This window comes from Triturus cristatus, chromosome 6 (assembly GCF_964204655.1).
Source record: "Triturus cristatus chromosome 6, aTriCri1.1, whole genome shotgun sequence".
NCBI lineage: Eukaryota > Metazoa > Chordata > Amphibia > Caudata > Salamandridae > Triturus > Triturus cristatus.
Genome location: NC_140589.1, coordinates 986,997,722 through 987,021,288, shown reverse-complemented (window position 1 = coordinate 987,021,288; position 23,567 = coordinate 986,997,722). Strand labels below are relative to the sequence as shown.

The 23,567-nt window shown below is 47.0% G+C and overlaps 1 protein-coding gene across 1 annotated transcript in view; it reads right to left on the bottom strand.

Annotated features, from left to right (window-relative positions):
* The window catches only part of DTD1 (D-aminoacyl-tRNA deacylase 1), a 642,381-nt gene that overhangs the window by 568,951 nt on the left and 49,863 nt on the right, over positions 1 to 23,567 (bottom strand). The window lies entirely within an intron of this gene.

Sequence of the window (23,567 nt, the reverse complement as noted above, 5' to 3'; positions counted from 1 at the left end):
ACGAGGCAGGGATGCCCGTTGTCCCCTTTGCTCTTCGCTCTCGCCCTGGAGCCACTCGCGGCTTGGCTCCGCTGGGAGCCCTCGCTTAGGGGGATCCGGTGGGCCCCGGGCTTTGAAGATCGGGTTTCGCTGTATGCGGACGATATTCTCCTATATCTCACCTCACCGCGGCAGTCGCTCAACGTCCTCTTTGACGTTCTGACTTCCTTTGGGAATAACTCGGGTCTCACGATCAATTGGTCTAAATCCTGCGTCTATCCGATCTCCGGTGGTCCTCCACTCCTACCGCCTCGGCTTCCGATCCAGGTATCTCTGAGCGGCTTTAAGTACCTGGGGATATACGTTTCGCTGGACCCGGTGGCTCGCTATGAGCAGAATCTCCTGCGTCCGCTCCGGCGATTGCGAGAGGATACGGCCCGGTGGTGCAGGCTGCCCCTGTCCCCGCTGGGTCGGGCCGCGCTGTTCAAAATGATGTCCCTTCCCAGGTTCCTCTATGCACTCCAGAATTCCTTCGACGTCATCCCAGTGGCCTACTTTCGGGAGGTAGAGAGCCTGCAGAGGAGACTGGTGTGGGACGGGCGGGCGCGTATTGCTCTTGCTAAGCTTACTCTCCCCTGGTACGACGGGGGCATCGCGCTTCCCGACATTCGCAGGTATTATTGGGCCGCGCAGCTTTCGGCCATCAACCATGCCACGTATGCGCCTGGCCTGAACCCGGCGTATGAGATGGACAAGTTCCTGCTTCCCGGCGGGGACTATAACAGGGCGCTGTACTCCCGCTCGGCTGGCCGGACCCTTACGGGTCCTACTAAGATTGCGGTGCGGACCTGGAGGGCCGCCACTGCGGCCACGGGCTGGGGTGAGCGACTGACATGTGCTACTCCTTTGTTTGCCTCCGATCGCCTGGGGAGCCTCTGGACTACGAAGGGGTTTGACCAGTGGGACACGATTGGTATCAGCAAAGTGGGAGACCTGTGGGAAAAGGGCGCGGTTAAGACTTTTGCGGCTCTTCAGGCCGAATATGAGCTTACGGACAGGGAGTTCTTCCGCTATGCCCAGGTTCGACACGCCCTGCTCTCGGTCTTTGGAGAGGGGACCAAGATCCCGGTTTCCTCGCCCCTCGAGGACCGCATACTTGACGGACATGTCCCGGACAGTACTATTTCTTTAATTTATAAGAAACTGATTAATCATCGGGCTGACCTCTTGGTGCGCCTTCGGGAGGCTTGGACGGGGGATGGGGTGGAATTGGACGACGAGGACTGGCAGTCTGCACTGTCGTCCCCCAAGGAGGTCGCCATTCCAGCCCGTCTCCGGTTGGTACAGCTTAAGATTCTTCACCGGGTGTATGTGACGGGTCCTCGCTTGGTCTCGATGGGATATTCTGACGATGGGCTCTGTAAGCGGGGTTGTGGGCTCAGTGCCACCTTTCTCCATATCCTGTGGGAGTGCCGCGAGGTGGCGGACTACTGGCGCCGGGTGCATACGGTTATGGGACAGGTCACTGGGGTTGTGCTGCTGCCGGAGGTGCGTCGCTGTGTTCTGAATGTGTGGGAGCCCAATGATTATAGCGCGGCTCAGACTCGGTGGGCGGCCCTGGGGAACATGATTGCCAAGAGAGATATAGCGCAGCTTTGGGGTGCCCAGCGGCCGCCCGCCGTGTCAGTATGGAAGGAGAACATGGACTGGTGTATGTTCAGGGAGAAGACTGTGTATGTTGCCCGTGGTAAGCCGGGGGCATGGGGCAGAATCTGGGGGCAATGGAATGCATATCGCGGGGGTATCTGTACGCCCCCCCTGGTGGACACCGATATCGCCATGTCCCCCTGACCCTTGACGGTTCCGGGCACTTTTTGTAATGACTACATATGGACGTTCATTTCCCTTGGCCCCCCCCCCCCCCCGTCCCCAGCCTCCCGGTACTCCTTCCTTTCATGTGCTGCTTAATGGTCTGACCTGGAGTTCCCCGGAGGAAGCCTGACCTGCGCCGTTTGTCTTTATGCCTCGCCTTTTGTTTTTCTTTTAGTTTTCTGTGTTTGTTGGATTTAAGTCTCCTGTACCTCTAGAACTATCCGGACTCACTACGGGGCCGACCCCCGGGAACCGACTGCAGCTTTGATAAATGTATATTTCATTCTGTACTTAGCGGCCGGCCCTGGTGGTTGTAGGCCCGTGCTTGTAATCGAATTATTGTTCAATAAAAACTTTAAAAAAAAAAAAAAAAAAAAAAAAGAGAGTGAAGTAGGCTGGTGCTGTCTCGGCTGCATGTACCTGTCTGTAAACCGTGGGACACGGGTTAAAACCTCCAACAGCTCTGGGGAACCAGACCATGACTGGAGAAATATGTGTGCACGATACAGAGTCGAATCCCACAGAGTCCGAGCCCACTTAGCTTGGTGGGTTAGTGCACCTGCTGCAGAGATCTCTGCTTAATTTTGAGGTCACCCACAGGATCAATCAACTTCCGATAGGGCTGGCTGGGCGTTCACGTTTGTCTCATTAAACCGAGTGATACGTTTCTAAAAGCATCTGGTATTGATAGTACTAAGAACCCAGTTACTTGGACAACCCGCGAAAAAGTATACAAAATACCCAGTTCTCCAAAATATCTGTTTTGAATGAAGCACTTTTTTTGTAAGAACTAGAACTGAACCGAAACCTCCAATGATTCCTAGTTTCCAACATGCCTCTCGCCCAGATCGGGTATGTTTAGTGCATTTTAATAAAGCTGGGGATCTGTTCCATGAGTAAGAGCGCGCAGGGCAGTTCCAGCCGGTAACTTGGGTGCCCGTGAGTTGGCGAATCTAAACTTAGAAACTTTCCTTGTTATTCACTGAACTCATTCTCAGCCAAGGTTTCAAAACCGGAAGCATCAGCCCTCGAGAAGTGGGTTCACTCCCTCCCTGCAGCTCAATCTATCCTGGGCCTGGGAGGCTGCCTCGGTGGGTGGTCACAGACTTCAGCTCTAGTGAGACAGCTCAGCGGCTCAAAGCGCCTGTGGCAGAGATTGGAGTATGCTGCCTCGGTGAATGTAGTGACTCTTACAGAGCTGTGTGTAAGAGGCGCTTGGTCACAGGCTCCACCAGTATCTTTGTGGCTTGAGATCGATACAGATATGCATGGGAGTTAGAGGAGAGCAGGGATAAGGTAGGTAGAAATAAACAACAAGAAACTTTTTGTTGTATTTGATATATGTTGTCTAAAGGTTCAAAAGAGGGCTGTTGAACATGCACCGACCTTCTTTTAAGGGATCAAGCATTTTTTTTCTCATTATTTCTGGGATTGTTTGTGAAATTCTAACATGTTCTAGCTCCACACTAGTGTCAGTTCTACGAGACAGTAAGAGTAAATAAGTCAGTGGGTTGCCACAAATGATTGAATTGTGGGTGAATGCTCTTGGTGTTTTATGGGTGACACCAGGGTGCTGTACTGAATCGCTTGTGCAACTTGTAGGAGAATAGTCATGGCCATTGCCCTGCAGAATGACATGTATGCAAAGAATTTGGAAGTAGCGAGTGTAATTGCATTATAGCGCCTGGGAAATATCACCACTCTGTTATGAGTTTTCTGGGACGGAAGAAGGGGAATAGTGTGGAATTTCTGTTACTGTATGGAAATTGACATAATTTCCATTGTTCAGACCTGTTTTCCCTACACAAATTCCTACAGGCAATATTATCTGGAAAATGTTGTTTTGGGGGAAATAATAAGGTGCACAATTAGAACACAATTTGTAATCTTAATTCAGGTGCAAACATTGCACTGAAGTCCGGATTTAACCCACTTTCCAGAATCACAAGGAGAGCCTGCATAGTGTAGCTGTGTTGGATGTTTGTGCTATGTTTTTTCTACCATATTGTTGGATGTTGTGCATGTGGAATTCTGTGCAATATCTCTCTTAGCGACGGTGCGGCCCAAGAAAAGGAGGTGCTGCTTATGGCGGTTCCCCCCAATCTCATCTGTGCTATGGAGGAGCAGCAATCTGGGATCAAGTGGAATGGTCCAGGCCAGAACTTGGCCTAGACAAGACGTCACCCGAGTCCAGAATGGTTGAATCCCTGTACAGCTCCACACGGTATGGAGGAAGGAGCCCTCATCATTGTTGCAGCGAAGGCATTGGGGGGACTGAATAGCACCCATCTTCCATAATGGAGATCGGGTGTAATTTACCTGGTGGAGGTACTTGAACTGGATCAGACGATAGCGCAAAGACACCGTGCATACTGAGGACTAGCCAGGGTCTCTGTCCAGTCATCATCTGTCAAAACCGGCAGATCAGCCTCCCACACCGCCCTGTTTTTAGGGATGGTGTTCTGTGTGTGAGTATTAAGCGTCAGATAAATTTGTTCAATTTGGTGAGCCCCAATGTCCCCCATCAGCAGGCGGCCCTCTATTGGGTGGAATTCAGGGAGGGTCTCCAAATGACGAATATGGGGTTCTAAGGCATGCCATAAACGCAAGTAGCAATGGAACTGGGATTTATGCAGGTTATAGCCAGTTTGCAACTGTTGAAAGGACTTAAGTGTGGTGCCTTGCATGATGTCCCCAAGCGTGGAGACTCCAATAAGGTTAAATCAATGAGGACATTGTTCCCTGTTGGCGGCGAAACTGAAAATATCGTTCACCTGCTCAACAGAGGAGAAAAAGGTGGGAAGAGTGTGAAGATTGGGAGAGGGAACAAGGGGGGGGGGGAAAGAAAGAAGAGGAGAGGGGAGTAGAGGTAGGATGAAAAGAGGCTAAGAGAATTTCCCCAGTCTCAAGGATCCACTCCTGAAGGGGAGGACTCTATGAAGCCTCTCGTGAGCCCTCACACACCCCGAAGGATGTCTTGCTTCATCATTGGGCTAGTTGTTGCTCCTCGTCGGGCCGGCGCTGCAATGCCCGACGGTCCCCCGAAGGGTCTCTCTATCGGAGGTCTTTTAAAGAGAAAAGCCGTAAGGTGAATGCGGGTGTGTGGGCAAAAAAAGAAGCGGTGAGATGGATCCGAGAGGTTAGTGGTAAGATGCGTGCAAAGTGTGTGGGTTTAAAAATGCCTAGGGGTGTCCAAAAAGGTGGATATTTAATAGTATGGACCCTCTGGCAGACTAAAAAGACCAAAAGGTCACGGGGTCACTAATCAGCTCAAGGTGCTGGTGTGACTATAATTAAAAGGTCGACATGTTTCACGCCTTGGATGCCCAGACGGGTCAGTGGCGTTTCTTCAGGACCGTAGACAAGTGAAAAGTAGTGCACGGTGAAGACGGTGAGTGCCAGAGATTGGAAGGGTAACTCACGTCTAAGGAAAAGGTTAAAAAAGGTACGGGACTGCGGGGTACAGTGACCTGGTCAGCAGTAACAAGAAGAACGTACCAAACTAGTGTAACCCTCGTGTATCTGTACGGGGCTGCATAGGATCCGCCGAGGCTGCCAGCGCCCTATTTGGGTTGCGTCGGAGGCCGGCTCAGTCAGCACCTACCCACTGCCATCGGCTGCCTGGGAAATATCCAGGGGTCCAGAGAACCACATGTCCGTTATAAAGAAGAGAACATCATCGGCGTAAAGCGCGATTCTGTCTGAATATTCCTGCGTTCATTTAAACCCCCGGATCAGAGGGTCCTGGCGCATCCAAACCGCCAGTGGCTCTATGGCCAGGGCAATAAGCAGTGGAGACAAGAGGCAGCCTTGTCTTGTGCGTTGACGAATAGGAAAGGGGGCGGACCAGTATCCTGCAACCCAAACAGATGCTGAGAGATCAGTATATAACAGCTGGGTATACGCTATGAACCGTGGACCAAAATTTATGGCGCAAAGGAGTTTGAAGAGGTATGTCCAGCTCAAAGGGTCGAACGCTTTATCTATGTCGGCCAGCAGAATCGCTGCTGGGCAACCGAGTCTGTGGGCTCCTGCAATTGCGGTATGGACTCGCCTAATATTATTCCGAGTGGAGCGTTGTGGCATGAAGCCAGACTGATCGGGGTGAATGAGGTCTTGAATGCACGAAGAATGGCTGTCTGCAAGGATCTAACCCAGGAGCTTAGGCTCAAAATTAAGCAGCGAGATAGGACGGTACAAAGCCAGGTCCTCAGGGGGTCAGCCAGGCTTGAGAAAAACTACGATTTCGGCATGACGCCAGTCTGTGGGTAGAATGTGCTGCTCAAGGGCTTCATGTAGTGCCTCGAGCAAGTGTGGGGCCCAACGTCGTCATGTGCGGTCGCATAAAATTGCTGGTGAATCCATTTGGTCCTGGCGCTTTGCCAGGATGAATGCTAGTCAACGCTGCACTCAATTCGTCCACAGTTATGGAGCCATCTATTGTGTCTCTAACTTGATCGGAGAGCTTACAGGGGGGAATATCTGACAGAGACTCTTCTATGAGGGTCTCGGATATGAGCTCCCGCTGTTGATAAAGTGTGGTGAAATAAGACGCAAATGCCTGGACTACCGTCTCTGGGGTGGTACAAAGCGTACCATCCGCGTCCCGTACAAGGGGTACCTGAACAGGGGCTGTCTTGGCCTGGCATAGCCGATGAAGCATTTTGTTGGACTTATCGCCCCATTGGTATATCCTGTGTTGTGTTGCTAACCATGCTTCTTTGGCCTCATCTGTGAGGAGTTGGTGGATTTGCTGCTGGGTAAGTAGGAGATTACTCTGAGAACTTGGGTCTGACCCTACTAATACTTGCACCTTTAACTGGCGTTGACAATGTTCTAGTATCTGGGTCAAGCACTTGTGTTTCTCGCCCGTACGGAAACTTATTTCTACTCCCCTGATCGTTGGCTTAAGAGCCTCCCACAGAATTATACGCGATGAGGATGAGTCTAGGTTGAACCGAAGATAGTCCGCGATGGCATGCCGCAGAATCTCCTACTATTGAGGGTCCCAGAGAAGCCAGGGGGACATATGCTACCGTCATGGGGCCAGTTGTACTTTCAGGCGTAACTTAAGCTGGACTGGTGAGTTCTTTCAACCACGAAGCAAGTGGATATAGATTCAGCCGGCAACAGGAATTTGAGCCATGCTGTAAGAAAATCGTCCACTGACGTACCCTCACATCCCTCCAGAAAGCCAACCAGGTGTATGTTGTTGCGCCTGGCCCTATCTTCGGCGTCTTGAATACGCAAAGCTAATTCTTGAGTCCGACTGTGAGCTTGTTCACTTTGTTCTGAAGGGTCGTCACTGTGTCTTCCACCGTGGAGACCCGGGTTTTGGCCTCCGTGATCCTGTCCACTGCCTTGCAGAGGTCTTGACACAGGAAGGAGACTTCGGATCCAACGGCGCCTATCTGCGCCTCAAGTGCAGCCTGCGACTGAGTAATCACTGCCAATAGGGCGGCATTGTCTGGGGATGGACCCCTGGATCCCTCTCCTGCAGGGCCCGTAGTAGTGTATTGGTCCAAAGTACTCTGCTTGGAGGCGGCCGCTCCAGACTTGTCCTTGCCCATTGTGAGGAGGAGGAGTAAATAGGGCGGAAGACAATGTGCGGGTGTAAGGTGATCATGTACCCACTTCCTCGGCGTTCCCTAATAGGAATCCTGGGATGGTACTCCTCAGAACAGGAGCCTAGCGCTTTACGAGGGTCACCACGATCTACACGGGGGTGGGATCCCAGGCCGGGCCTCGCGGATTCTGGCCTTCCTGACCGCAAGCCGCACCAGGCCTAGCCCGGCCGCTTCTGCTGCTTGGGGAGGCCAGCCAAGTGGGCCCCGTAACGTAGCCACCCCGGTTGGTATACACTGCCGTTCTGTGGCCAGGAGCTCCGTCTCGCCAGTCCAGGTGTCCTTGTGGGGCTCTACGCTATAAAGCCGTAAGCCAGGCACACAAAAGAAAGAGGAGGGAAGCTCTATAGGAGAGGCGGTAACAGTGAGGCTTCAGACGGTCTGAATATATAACCGGAGCCTTCCTAGTGTGTAAGCCAAGGTCGATGGTGTTCAGATGACTGGGACTCCTCAGGCTCATGTGGCCCCCTCTACATCACCTCCTGTGGGGCCCGCGAGCCCTCATTCTGTCGCAGATGGGGGTGGGATGGAAGAAGGGGCGCCGCTCAGGTGAGATGATAAAATGTGAGGCCGGTTTCCAGCCGGCCCGACCCGGAGGGCGCAGGAATTCAGGTCCAGCGCATAGTCTCAGGTGGTTGCAACTTGGCCCCCTGCCGCTCTGGCTCTGTCTCCCAGGGCTCTCCTCTCGCCGTCAACAAGGGAGGAAGAGGGGGGAAGAGGACCCCCGCCGCCACGCAGCACCCCCTAGGCCGGGAGATCCGGAGTCCGGCCACAACCACCAGCAGGCCCCGGGGAATGTTGTATCCCTACCGGGGCACAGGTGCCTCACGTCGGCAGTACCTTCATCATCCGGGCCCCAGGGCGGCCCGATGGAGCCAAATCACAGCCGACACTCCTTTGTGGGGGACTCGGCCACAGGAGGACTGCTTGATTGCGAGGTCGTGGGCTCTCACTGCGCCTGCAGGGTCCGGCGAGCACAGCGCACTTCACCGCTGCGGGCCGCCTCCGCGCCAGCCGCCTCCACGCCAGCCGCCTCAGCACAAGCGCCAGACCACGACCGAAGGCAATATGGCGGCGAAATCCGGTCCCGTGCCACATGACGACCTCTCAGCTAGCCTCGATGCAGTCGTTAGGGAGGCTGGTGTCAGGATCAGTGCTGGATATCGGCGGATTTAGGCTCAGGCCGACGGAGCTCTGCTAGGGCATGTCCGCCATGCTTGGCTTCCAAGCCACACCCCAAGATTCCATTTTTAAATATTATATGTGATACTTAAGTTGGGGGTCACTCTGGCAACAAAGGCTTTTGTGCTCCTCTGAAATAAAGATTCTTAATAATGCAGCTTTCCTTGGAAACAAATTTACTCATGCCCTTTATATAAGAATAAATCTCTGGCTGTTGCCAGGATAGTACTATGTTATGTTTCACAAATGTTTGTGAGTATTAACATACTCACAAGTTTATTGTTGTTCACTTGTTTAAGAAAACAGTCTTGCATTTGAACGCCCACAGTTCGCCTCTGTGATCAGATTTGCTTGCATGGAAAAATTTCTGCTGCACCTCAGAATTTTTAGTCAAAATAATCCATTTAAGAGATCAAAGTTCATTTTTAAAGAATTACTGACATGAATGTGTGCGCATAAATTCAGATACAAGAACATCGTATTGCAAATATCTCAGGTTCACAAATACCATATTGAGTCGGGCCCTATGTGACCACCAGCATGCAACACATCAGCTACTCAGCAGGGAGTAAATATTCAGTAAAATGATGTCCTTTGAAAGAGGAAGCACAGGAGATCTGAGGAGGATGATTATCTTGGACTAGACTGCCCTTTTCACCCTTGAAGGAATTCAAAATCGTTTTTGAAAGTGAACGGGGGCTCAAATCAAACCATTTTATTTATCAGTTTAAGAGGTAAAGGAGATCAGCAAACAGTTCACAGCTTAGAATTTGCAGTAATAACACTTTATTTAAAACAAAGCGCAATGATGGCTTAGTTCACACACTGTTTGGATACTCAGATGGACTGTTCTAGATCACAAATTCTAGCCCAGAACACATCCTCCACATTAAATTCTAATCAAAAAGACATTGTACCTATTTCCACTTTGAAAACAGTTCTAATTAGGAGTGAGTCAACCAGACAGAAAATTCAAATATGAGGGGAATAGATCAGAGCTTTTCAAAATTAGCCACCTGAGCCTGTCCAGAGCCTTTTGAGGGTCTATATCTTAAGACCCAAAGTTAGTGTTCATTGGCTAATCTTTTTGCGCCACAAGTGAATGAATTGTCTTAAGTAAAGGAAGATACTATGGGAGTTTAATTGGTGTGTGATGTAAGGGAATAAAATTTATGATACAGTTTATTATAGTCACACTTGCACAAAATACAGAAGACTGCCATTCCTCTCATTCTATTACCTATTATTAGAAGCTATTAAACATCATCATCAAAAGAGCATTATTCAGTTATTAATAACCATAAAAGCATACAAATATACTAAAATAACATAAAATTCATCTTTAAATACACAAAACAATCAGACAATACACAATAATTCATCAATAAAATCCAGACTAAATTACAAATAAAATACTTTAACAAATACAATTAAAAGGCATAGTACAGTTTTTAAAACACTTGCCTGTAGAAAAAAAGTACATCCATTGCAACATAATCACTTCCAAACTATTGTTAAACTGTAAAATCTGATTCTCTTGTTTTTTGATTAAGCTATGCCTCATCCATTTTTCACCCCTGCCCTACTTCCAGCCTGGCTCTATCCTTGACATCGCATCTGTATAAACATGAGTAAAGAATCTAGATTGGGGCATTGAAGGCTGTGTATACATGCAGAGTCAGCGCAAAAGAACAGCTGGAGTCTGCTCGGGGTTTTTCAGACAATAGTAAAGCCTCAAATAAAGTTTACCCAGACCGCATATCTTGTTGTGCAGCCTTAGGATGCGACGATTGCACAAGGCACCAAGGCTGTTGATTCTTACCGTTACCTCACTTGTGTGTTTTTCCCAAAGCTCTATTTACCTCTGGGCGTCCCTTATCTGTGATCTTTTGCTATAAAAACCCATGTAACCATCGTTTGGTGCGCTTCCTCCTAGAGTATATCTATGGTGCTTGTCGGATGAGCCCCAATTCATGAATGCTAATAAATTACCCTTGGTTTGTACTTCACTCTAGTGTCACTTCCTCCTTACTTGATAAGAACTCGTGGACAAAGGGTGACTCTGCACCAGTAGGTTTTCAATAATCTGCTTCCACAAATTGGCGCCCAACGTCGAACCCCATCAAAGGCTTGCAGTCGGACCGGGGAAGGAGATCGTGTTGGTAAGACGAACTTCACTGAGGAGCGCACCACCTGAAGAGACTAGTTCTCGTGTCCAAAGTGATTTTTCAGCTCTCCGACTCCGATCTTCCTGGCGGCTGCTAGCCTTGACTGGGGCCCTTGGATAGTCATTTTTTTGGGGGGGATCAGGGAGGATCGACAGGTGGGAGTTGAAGACTACGAATAACGTAGATTTGTATTGAACCGGTTCTTTTGGTTATTTGGAATTTGTCTGGAATTTGTTTGGAATTGTGTTTGGAATCTGTTTGGAATTTGCTTGGAATTTGTTTTGAACCTTCTTTGGAACTTGCTATTTGGTATTGATTAACATTTTTTCTTACAGGTAATGTGAAAATATTTTTTCATTTCTCTCGGTTTATAAGTTTTTTATATCTTATATAACATGCCTGTATTTAGAACACTTTGGAAGTTTTGTTGCTGCTGCTGCGATAAGCAGAGCATTTTGGAAGCAAGTCAGCCGGCACCACCAGAAGGTACGCCAAATTTTGAGATGTACATCAAATATGGTATTTGTTCCATCATGTATAATGCATTGTGGAACAAATATACAAAAGGGGATCCCCAGTTGCTATGGCCATTAGAGGGAACAATGGATTCTCACAAACTCGAGTATTTAGAGAAACGGTTGTTTTTAAAGAAAGTCGGGCCAGCTATGTTTGACAGTTTGCGTGTGTGGAGGAAAGAAGTAAAGGAGCGGAAGCTCAAGGCGGAGAAAGTACCAAGGAAACAAGCAAGGAAGACAGAGTATCAGAAGTATAAGGAATTGAAGGATAAGGCAGTTCAGGAGAAGAAGGAATGTTTAGATCGAGAGCAGATTGCTAATATCTAAGGAATATATAGTCAGATCGACAGTAACAGCACAAATCCACCAAAAAGATGTGGATTCAGCTATTGATGAATTATTGATTGAACGACCCCCACCCCCATATGTACCTTTAACACCTCTTCCCCCTGGACCACCAAATGTCGTTCCCCCTGTACCTCCGGTTCCAACTCCTATGCCCGCGGTTGTCCAGCTCCCTATTTTTCAACCAGTACCGGTACATCCTTTACCCCCGCCATCACAGGCTACTGCGCCCCCATCCCAGGCTACTGCACCTGAAATGACTGATGATCCCATAACTTTCTGTATCTGTCTTGACCCCTCGAATTCTTCATTCTACTGTACCTCAGTTGTTTCAGGACGCATTAAGATTGATAGTATTAAAATGGTTAAGCAATTTAGAAATGGAGGTAGAAGAAATGATAAATCAGATACAGGATTTTTCAGAGGGCAAGCTTCTTTATCTGGTAAATAAGCTTTCTCATCAACTTATAGTTCAATGGGAGCTGACTACAGGACACAATGGTCCCGATGAAGTTAGAGCTATAAATCGACAGTGTCAGATAGGAGCTATCCCTGTAAGTAGAGTTAACACTGCCATAGTAACAATAATTGAATATCGTAATGAACTTTCTTCCTCTCCTCGAATAAGGCCCATGAGGGAAGCCGCACCACAGTTCATTCCTGGAAGAGGGAATGCAGATAATGATGACCCTAATAGTCCCAATGCTAGAGCCCATTTTTTTGTACAATTGGATATATACGCCCTGGAAAAGGGCGGATGTACTCACTTTAAAAACCTCCTTACCAGACATACGGAAAAACCCTAGAGAATTTTATGATGATGTACAGGCAGCCATTGAGTCCTGTGTAATGACCTTAGCTGATTTTGATATGTTTTTTGGTATGATCCTGCCACCGGATATGTGGCGACTTACTTGGAAACAGGATCATGCTGCTGATTTAGGAGGAGACTGGACTGCCATCATAGCAGCCGACAGGGATAGGAAATCTGGTCAGAAACCTAGTCTGCTCATATTGGATCTTCCTGGTAACATACTTACTTATATAAAAACGATGGTTCCGGCAAGGAAAATAGATTGGGCACTTCTCACTGCTTGTAAACAAAAACAGGGAGAGACCGTCCCTGATTTCTTTACTCGCTTTGAGGAAGTGTTCCACGATTTTAGTGGGCAAGATACTTCTACACCTACGGGTGCCCATTTATTTGTAGATCAATTTGTAGGAAATTGACTTCCTGAGGTATCCGTTCGCTTAAAAAATTCTGAGAGTACCTGGGCTTTGGTAACCCCGAAAGCTATATTAGATATGGCTCAGTATTATCAGAATCAGGTGACTACTGAGCAAGAACGGAAAGAAGGAAAACTAAAAGAATTGAAAACTAAGGTAAAGATGGTCCAGGCCTATGGACCCCAAGCTCGAGGTCGTGATCAAACCTATGGTCGGAATTTCAGATAAGCACCTCCAGTAGGGCCACAGCATAGACAAACTCCACTAGGGCCGGATCAATGTGCTTATTGTAAGGAGAAAGGACATTGGCGTTCCGAATGTCCTGTTTTAGCTGCTGGAGGGAAAGGAAGGGGATAAGTGAATGGTAGCCGGTGGACTCCAGTTCCCAGACAGCAGCTACAATAAGCTGAAGCTCCAGAGAAAAATAGGTCAGAAAATTATTTTGATCAACAAAATAATCAATATTCTATGGGGGATTGGGAATCAGAGGAAACTGTGGGAACGCACTTTGCCTAGGACAGCGTAGGACAAGGAGGACCAGTTGATATACCGGTAGACCAGTCAGGACCCTATATAACAGCCACCATACTTGGGCAGGATATGAAATTTTTAGTGCATACAGGGGCGACACGCAGTGCGGTATCTCAAAAACTGGTCCCTGGGACACCCTTGTCTTGCCAAGAAATCACATCAATAGGGTTTGATGGAGCACCAACTCCTAGCCCTGTGTCCCAAAGACTACCTTTGCAGGTTGAGAATTTCATCACTCTAGCCCCCTTTTTACGAGATACCGGTAGACCAGTCAGGACCCTATATAACAGCCACCATACTTGGGCAGGATCAGAAATTTTTAGTGGATACAGGGGCGACACGCAGTGCGATATCTCAAAAACTGGTCCCTGGGACACCCTTGTCTGGCCAAGTAATCACATCAATAGGGTTTGATGGAGCACCAACTCCTAGCCCTGTGTCCCAAAGACTACCTTTGCAGGTTGAGAATTTCATCACTCTAGCCCCCTTTTTACTTACCCCACACGCTCCTGATAATTTGATGGGACTTGATCTTTTGAAATATTTCCATGATACTATACATTGTTCCCCGTCTGGAGTACGTGTCATTTTTGGGAAAAAGACACTGCCCAAAAAATATAATTTCTCTTTAAGTTCGGACCTTGATGCTGTTCCTCCATGTGTTTGGGCTACAACTGACACAGATGTGGGAAGAATGGACATTTCCCCAGTACACATACAGGTTCGGGAGGCTGCTTCCTTACCAAGGGTCCCGCAATATAAAACATCGAAAGAAGGTGAGAATGCGCTAATATCGATCATTGACGACATGATACGTACAGGAGTCATTGAGGAGGTTTCCTCTAATGTATGCAACAGCCCTATTTTTCCTATCCTTAAAAGGGGTGATGGAGCACAAGACAAGGTTTACCGATTTTTGATTGACTTAAGAGAAATAAACAAAATAGTGGTTCCTCAATATCATGTTGTCTCTGATATTACGACCCTATTGACATTAATCCCACCTAAACAAACTTTTTTTTCGGTTATAGATCTCAAAAATGCTTTTTTCTCTATTCCTATACATGAAGATAGTAGATATTTGTTTGGATTCTCATTAAGGGGCCGCTCATTTAGATTTTATAGAGCTCCACAAGGTTTTACAGAAAGTCCTAGTATTTACAGTCAGGCACTTAATCGACAATTGGATTAACTTCTTTTGCCACCAGGAGTTACGCTTTGCAATATGTCGATGACATTTTGCTAGCAGCAGATACAGTTGAGCATTGTAAAGAGGCCACTCTCTCCCTATTACATCATCTTGCTGTTAAGGGACATAAAGTCTCTAAGAATAAGTTGCAATATGGTCAGCCTGAGGTCACTTATTTGGGTCACCTCTTGTCTAAGGAAGGCCGCACTCTGACTAAAGACAGGATTCAAACCACCCTAAAAATTCCCATTCCAAGTACTAAAAAGGAAGTCAGGGCACTTATCGGTATTACTTCCTATTGCAGACAGTGGATCCCCAACTTTTCACTTATCATCAAACCTTTTTTGTCCCTTGTTACAAAAGACACTCCCTTTCCTCTACCATGGACATCTGAATGTCAACAAGCATATCAGCAGCTTCGTGCATCCCTTTGTTCTGCTTCAGTGTTAGGCACCCCAGACTATGCTAAGCCTTTCATATTATATGTACACGAGAGAGAAGGATGTGCATTGTCAGTTTTGACACAACCGTATGGTAGTAAGCATCGTCCATGTGCTTATTTTTCAGCTGTAGTAGACCCAGTGGCCAGAGGACATCAAGGCTGTCTTAGAGCGGTTGCTGCCACAGCCATCTCTATACGACAATCTGAGGGGATAGTGTTGAGTAACAAGCTTATGGTACCACATTCCGTAGATGCACTCCTTAATCAGACCAAGACACAACACCTGACTAGCCCTAGACTCACAGGATACGAACTTACACTCTTGGCACCCCATATCACACTCAAGAGATGTTTGACATTGAACCCAGCTACATTGTTACCTTTGCCAGCTGAACTAACTCATGATTTGCACAACTGTATTTTTCTGACAGAAGAACAAACTAAGGGAAGAATAGATCTTAAAGATACACCTTTGTTATATCCTGAGGGGGAATTATGGGTGGATGGTTCCTATTTGAGATTACCTGATAGCACCACCTCTGCATCCTATGCCATAACCACATTACGAACCGTGGTAGAAACAGCCCGTATTCCGCTAAAATCTGCCCAAGCAGCTGAACTCATTGCGCTTTTAAGGGCCTGTGAACTTAGTGAAGGATTATCAGTAAACATTTACACAGAGAGTCAGTATGCATTTGGTGTGGCACACAATTTTGGCAAGCTTTGGAAGGAACGGGGATTCCTAACCTCCCATGGTTCTAAAATACAGCATGGTGAATTGGTAAATAGTCTTCTTACTGCCTTGACATTGCCAAAGAGTGTGGCCATTATCAAATGTAGTGCCCACAAGAAAATCACAGTCAAAGTGGGACAAGGAAATGCCTTTGCAGATGAAGTTGCAAGAAATACTGCAAGTATACACACGAGTAGGATGTATGTACTACGATCCCAAGCTGAAAGATGGGAAAATATCTATACAGAGATCAAAGAATTACAGCAGTTAGCTACGGAACAAGAAAAGGCTGAATGGAAAAAGGATGGAGAGTTAGATGATGAGGGATATTGGCGGTCCAAAGACATGCTGGAATGGAAGTTGCCCTATGCCTATTTACTACCCTTTGTAACCATGGCTCATGGACCTGCTCATGTTAGTGTCAAAAACACCATCTCCCAACTAAAACAGGTTTGGGATAATCGGCACATTCGGAAAACAGCTGAGCATTTGGTTAAGCATTGCATGATATGTCTACAGCACAATCCCGGAAAGGGAGTATCAACCCCTACCGGTGGATTTTCTCCACCCCAGGCTCCCTTCGAAGCACTTCAAATGGATTATATTCAGTTAGAGCGCTGCAATAATTTGAAGTATCTATTAGTAGTGGTTTGTTCTTTTAGTAAGTGGGTGGAAGCTTATCCAACTAAAGACAACACAGCCTTGACAACAGCTAAAATTCTGCTAAAAGAGTTCTTCCCCCGTTTTGGGGTTTGTAGAGTCCTATGGAGTGACAATGGCCCCCACTTTACTGGCCAGATAATAGAGTACCTAATGAAGAGTTTATGGGTAAAACAGAAGTTTCATGCTGCTAATTATCCCCAGGCAGCGGGTCTAGTAGAAAGGTACAATGCCACATTGAAGTTGAAACTAGCGAAGATACAGGCAACAATGGGCCTTAATTGTCCAGATGCTTTGCCCCTAGCGTTGTTATCTGTTCATTCCATCCCACATAGTAAGATTTGACTTTCTCCCTACGAAATAGTTTTTGGCAGGCCTATGAATGTATGGGGACCCCCAAGGCCAAATGTGATAAAGGAAATACAGTACCCTATTTTGACTGATTACCAGAAAAATTTGACTGAAAAGTTGTCTCTGATTTCATTACAGGACCGGAGGCTACATTATGCATTAATCCTTTAATGAAGTCACAAGCAGCCGCACTACATCATAAACAAAGAAAAGTTCTAGAATGTAGAGAGTAGGGTACAAGTGGCATGAGGCACAAACAGACTGCCTCTTTTAAATGCGGCTCACAGGCAGATAAGTAACATTTCTCTTCTCTTCCATAGATATTGCATTTAAGATCGTTTGTTAATGTTTATTTTTAAGAAGGAGAAAGTGAGAAAACAATGCCTTGCTGTTAACATTCTGTTGCGCTCCTTCGCTCATTTCCACTGTTTTATGCTTTTGTTACTCTTTTACATCTAAACGCGCTTCTTCGTACTCTCCGTACTGTCGTGTGACGTCTATGGGCTCCCCCCCCTCACCCTTTCCGTCGACTTCCTATGAAGGTTGTCGATTTTTTTGCCCCACTCGCGCGCGAATATTTTACTTCAACAAGTTGTGCTCACTATATCTATTTGCCCAAAACCTTTAATTCCGCCTCCGTTACCTCGTAATGTAATTCCTTTTACATTTCTCATTCCCATTTTCCTTGCCTTTTGGTAACTGTTCGTCGCGCTCGCCTAGTCCGTGCGAGCGCGTTACAAACATCAGAGGAATGCACCTTAGCAACGGTGCACGCTCTCATGGCATCCCCAGGGCTTTTTCCTCTAAGCTGACGCTTCTCCGACAGCAGCTGAGCTCGAGGGAGTGCTTCAGTTACTCCACTCGGATCAGCTGTTGCCGGAGATCGTGTCTGGACTGATTTTTAATGGAATTCTTACTACTTCACTCAAATAAGCCTTTAGGCTTAAATTTGCCAAGTTTATTTAGTTTCTTTGCCCCAATCAAACCCTAGTCTATATATTATTGCCATCCTTAATTCCCAAAAAATAAAAAAATAAAAAAAAGGAGCTAGAAACTTTATTTATACTGCTTAATTTATTAAATATATATTACTTAAGAAATTTTATTTTTTTAATTAATTATTCTTAATTAATTATCCAACTTCCTACCCAAAATGTCAGACCTTGACTCTGACGATGCCACAGCTAGCTCCCCCCTTCATAACAATGACAACTTCAAAGAATTCTTGCAGAAAGAGATGCGATCCTGCATGCTTTCCACACTAAAAGAGGTGATGTCTACCAAAAGACCCTTTCCCTCTGATCTAGATGGCCATTCCAGACACTGTAACTGAGGGCAAGAAAAATAAAAAATAAAAAAACTGCGAACATTCCTCAACTATGGGAGGTCGTGGTACCTCTGTTGACATGGGAGGTCCTAGCACCTCATTTACATTGGGAGGCCCACGCGCCTCAAATGAGAACGGTGCCCCTCGCGGCACGAATTTGACGGGTGTCCCTAGCGGCACAACTATGACTAATACCCTCCGCAGTTCAACCCGCTATGGTACTAAGGATGTCGCAGACACAGACTCTGATTCAGAGGAAGAACATTTTCATAATCCCTATGACGAATTTGTCTTAGATCTAGATGACCCGAACCAAGACCTAGACTTTAATTTTCCTGGTGAAGGAGAATCCCCCTCCTCTTCCGACAATATTATACTGAACCCTCTAGGGGAAGGAATGTTCTCCCCCCTTACTCTTTCCCACCCTAATAGTTCAAAATGGTTCCCTCAGGAACACGTTTCAAAGTTTATTAAGAGATGGTTATGGAACTCACTTGAAAGGGAGACAAGGAATACACTCAAATCAGAGTGTCCGAGACCTACAATTCACGAGAAGGTCTTCCAAACCCCCAACCTTGACCCGGACTTGATTAAATTCCTGTTTAGGCTAGGCAAAGACCCTAGAAGAGGTCTGGAGAGAGCACTTAAGGGCTGCCAGGACCGCCTTCTTGATGTCCTAGGCCCCCTCACCAGAATCCTAGACCTGGCTGAGGAGTCACACATTTCCAGAACGCCTCTTGACATCAATCTCATCCGAGGATGGAGTCAAAGAGCTATTGTCTTCCTCAGAAATCCCAATTCGAGTCTAAACATCGAAAGGAGGAGGACTATCCTTTCTAAGATCAACCCAAAACTTAGTGACTTGGCGGAAAAAGAACCATCGGACAATCCTAAAGGCCTTCTCTTCGGTGAGGACGTGATCAAATCAATCGGGAAATACGTTGCCACCTTTACCGCCCTTGATAGGGCCCAATCGAATATGAAGCGTGTTTTCAACACAAACCTTTTTGGCAAGGCTGGAAGAAGGGGCCGTTCTTCCGGCCGCAGTAACCAGCGGCCCTTTTCGTCCTTCAGAGGTTCCGGTAGAGGCTTCTACCCCTCAAATCAGCAATTCTTCCCTCATCAAGCCAGGGGACCACGCAACAGAGGCTTCAGGTCCCGCGGAAATCCAAACGCCTCCAGCCTACCAAGTAAGTCTTCCTCTCCCTCTTCCTCTTTCCTCTTCTTCCCAAGTTGGGGGCAGATTGAAACTCTTCTACCATGTTTGGGCTTCGCTAACTCAAGACCCCTGGGTTCTCGAAACTGTCCAGGGTTTCAAAATAGACTTTTTAGAGACTCCCTTCCAATCTCATCCCCAAAACCCCTAACTCTTTCGGTCTAACACGAAAAAATTGTCGAAGAGGAAATCTCTTCAATGCTCAAGAAGGGAGCTATTGTACAGGTACCCTGGTCCTTAAAAACTTTTATCAGCACCCTTTTCCTAGTTCAAAAGAAAGACAAAGGTTGGAGACCAGTGATAAACCTTCGAGAGGTGAACAAATACTTAGTTTACAGACATTTCAAAATGGAGGGTATTCACCTCCTAAGGGATCTTCTTCTAGAAGGAGATTGGTTAGTGAAACTAGATCTCAAGGATGCCTACTTTACCATTCCTATGGCACAGGAACACCAGTGTTTTCTCCAATTCAGCTGGAAAGAACTTCTCTATCAATTCCAAGCTCTTCCCTTCGGCCTTTCTTCCGCCCCCTGGTGCTTTACCAAAATCATGAGGACTATTGTTTCTATCCTCAGAGAGAGAGGTATTCATCTCATTATTTACCTAGACGACATCCTCATAATGTCCCAAGCCTTTTCACAAATTCAGAGAGACCTGAATATCACCATCCATCTCATCGAGAGTCTCGGTTTTATTTTAAACAGAGAGAAATCTATCCTCACTCCCTCCAAATCTCTAGAATTTCTCGGATTCACAGCAGATACCTCCAGTTGTCTCCTCCTTCTTCCTACCATGAAAATCGCGAAAATCAGGAAAGAAATCAGGTATGTCCTAAAGAAAGATTCTTTAACCCTAAGGGAATTAGCCCGGCTTATAGGCCTCCTCTCCTCCAGCATTCAAGCTATCTTCCCGGGCCCTCTGAACTACCGTGCTCTTCAGAGATTAAAAGGGAAAGCTCTCAATTCTGGTCTCTGGTACGAGGACTCTGTGACCTTGGACGAAGAAGGCAGATCAGAACTTTCATGGTGGCTAGAGAACCTCGACGCCTGGAACGGGAGAGCGATCTTTGGCTCTGCCCCGGAATTCGTCCTGGAATCAGACGCCAGCCTCCACGGTTGGGGCGCTCGTCTCCTCGACCAGGACACTGGTGGCGCATGGTCGCTTGCGGAGTCTTCCCACCACATAAACTTCCTAGAACTTACAGCCGGTTTATACGCCCTAATGAGCTTCAAACACTCTCTTCAGGGCAGGTCCGTTCTCCTCAAAATGGACAACATCTCCGCAGTATCTTATATCAATCGCCTCAGCGGTACGAAATCAGCAGACTTGTCGGCTTTAGCCAAAAAACTCTGGATGTTCTGCTTGGAACACAAGATTTCTCTGAAGGCAGAATACCTTCCTGGGAAGTCAAATCTTTCAGCAGACTGGAACTCAAGAATCCTCTCAGACAGGACCGACTGGAAACTCAATGTGAACATCTTCAATACTCTCTCTCTCTTTTGGGGTCCACTAGATGTGGATTTGTTCGCCAGCAGACTGTCGTTCCAACTCCCAAAATATTTCAGCTGGATGCCAGACCCGGGTGCTCTAGCAGTGAATGCCTTTCTTCAATGCTGGTCGAACCTTCAGGGTAACGCATTTCCACCCTTTGCCATGATTCAAAGAGTCCTTCAGAAGGTCAGATCAGACCAGTGTTCCCTGATTCTGATAACTCCATTCTGGCCGTCTCAGGCATGGTTCCCGACCACTCTCGAACTTTCTTGCGACATTCCCTTCCTCATTCCTGCGATCAAGGGTCTGCTCACCAACGCAGACGGAGAAGATCACCACCTAATCTTTTCAGGGAATTTGAACCTTCTTGCTTGGAAAGTGTCAGGCAATCCAACGAGCTGTCTGGCCTTTCGACGTCAGCTTTTTCTCTCCTCGGAGAATCTTGGGCTCCCGGAACACACTATAGATACAACAACATCTGGAAAAAATGGGTTTGTTGGTGCGTGGAGAGGAACTTGGATCCCTTGGAGGCTCCTATCGTCAATATAGTTAATTTCCTTGTCGAACAATTCGATAGAGGATTAGCCTATAGATCCATTAACTGCTACAGATCAGCTATCTCTGCTGGACATTCCCTTGTCAACGGTAAGACGGTAGTGTCGCCTAAGCGCTATCCTCCCCGGTATACGACAAGAACACCACTAGACGAGTGGATAGGGTTGAGGCTTTATTTATAGAGTGAACACAGTTTTCGGATTTCTCTTTCTCTCAAGGTGATAGAAGGGTTGAGGTTGCCGTCACGAAAGTAGGGGTCCCGGTCAGGGTTGTGCCTGGTTCGTCCCGGTTGTCTTCACCTCGGCGGGGTCCTGGTCCTGGCGGGGTTTTCCTCAGCGGGGTGCGTAAAGGAAGGCAAGAGCAAGGGTTAGTTTGCTATCCTGATACGTCCGAGATTTGAGGGGGGAAGGGTAGGGAGGATTCACCGGGGGTCCGTCACCGTAAATACACACGTGACCAGAGGGAAGCTCCGTGAGTGTTGCGGGTACTAGGAACACACACCCAGAGAGAGAAAAAAAAAAACCCAACCCCCAAGACACCCCGTGACCTCCCCACACAAAAGCAAAAACCCGCCCGGATTATCTCCCTCCCCTTGTGGACAATAGCCCCAGGATCCGGCCCCGTACCTTTCCCAGCCACGCTCCTCCGGGCGCGTGGCGGGGCGAGATGCCGTGAAGTTGGCCTCCTGGCTCCGCAGATTTCTCGGCTCCTGCCGCTCCTCCGCTCTCTGGCTCTCGTCCTCCGTACTCCTCCCGACTCTTCGTTCCCGTCGCGCTGCTCACTCCGTCTCCTGCTCCAAAGGCTTTCGCCTCGTCAGTTCTCCGGACTTCCGCTTTACGGGGCTCACTGATGTCTGATTCGTCCGTTCCTGGTGACGTCGTCAGAGCCGCACCTCCATCCGCAGCAATCCAGTCCACGTTAAAGGGGCCGCCAGCACCCTGCATGGGAGGTGTAAAGGTCCCGTCAATAGTGTCTGTCTCGAGGTTCTCCTCCGATCCCTTGACTAAGCGACAGGTAGGTAAGAACAATATCGTTTGTAGAGTTATGAAAAGTATTAGACTAAAAAGACCTCCCAGACCTAAGTACCAATACATGTGGGACGTGAAAGCTATCCTAGACCTTTTCTCTTCTTGGCCAGATAACGCCGACCTTAACAGGAAATATCTCTCGCTTAAGCTTGCTACCCTTTTATGTTTAATCTCATGTCGTAGAGTTTCAGATGTGAGGTGCCTCGATATTTCTTATAGATCCTATGATATGTTTGGAGTTAAATTTGACGTGTTCAGAAGGACTAAAACTATGTCTGACTCGATTTATTATCCTCGTTTCGACCTTTGTAAGAAATTGTGCGTCATAGACTGCATGAGAGAATATGACTTGAGAATGAAAGACCTTCGTCCTTTAGATGCCAAGCAACTCCTTTTATCTTTTGTTAAACCCTTTAAACCAGTTTCCTCCTCCTCCATAGCTAGATGGGTCAAGTCAATTATGAATTTGGCCGGCATTGATCTCTCTAAATTCCAAGCTCATTCTCTCAGAGGCGCTATGGCAAGCAAATCCTTCTGGTCTGGTGGTAAGTTGGATGATATTCTTAAAGCTGCAGATTGGTCTAATGCTTCAACCTTTGCTCATCATTACTGTAAACCTGTTGAACATATGTCTGATGTGGTACTTCGTGGCTACCAACATGCATAATGTAGCCTCCGGTCTTGTAATGAAATTGCGATTCTCCTATTAACATGACCAGAGAATCTGGATTTCATTAAAGACACGGAGGCTATCATTATCCCGCCCTTAGCAACTCCCTTGGTGGTTTAATTTAGAAATTTGTAGGTTTATAATCTGCATTTTGATATGTTGATATCAGCTCATGTTTTTCAATATACGTCTGTTTTTTATTTCGTCTTTTTACATTTCTTCTCTTTTTCAGATAATTCTGGATAATCACCTATCTCCAGCCTTCTTCACTTCGGACCTTTTGTTACCTTCATCTTCTAGTTCATCCTGGATCTCATCTCTGGACTTTATCTACTCGTTTGCATTTAAAAGAGGCAGTCTGTTTGTGCCTCATGCCACTTGTACCCTACTCTCTACATTCTAGAACTTTTCTTTGTTTATGATGTAGTGCGGCTGCTTGTGACTGCATTAAAGGATTAATGC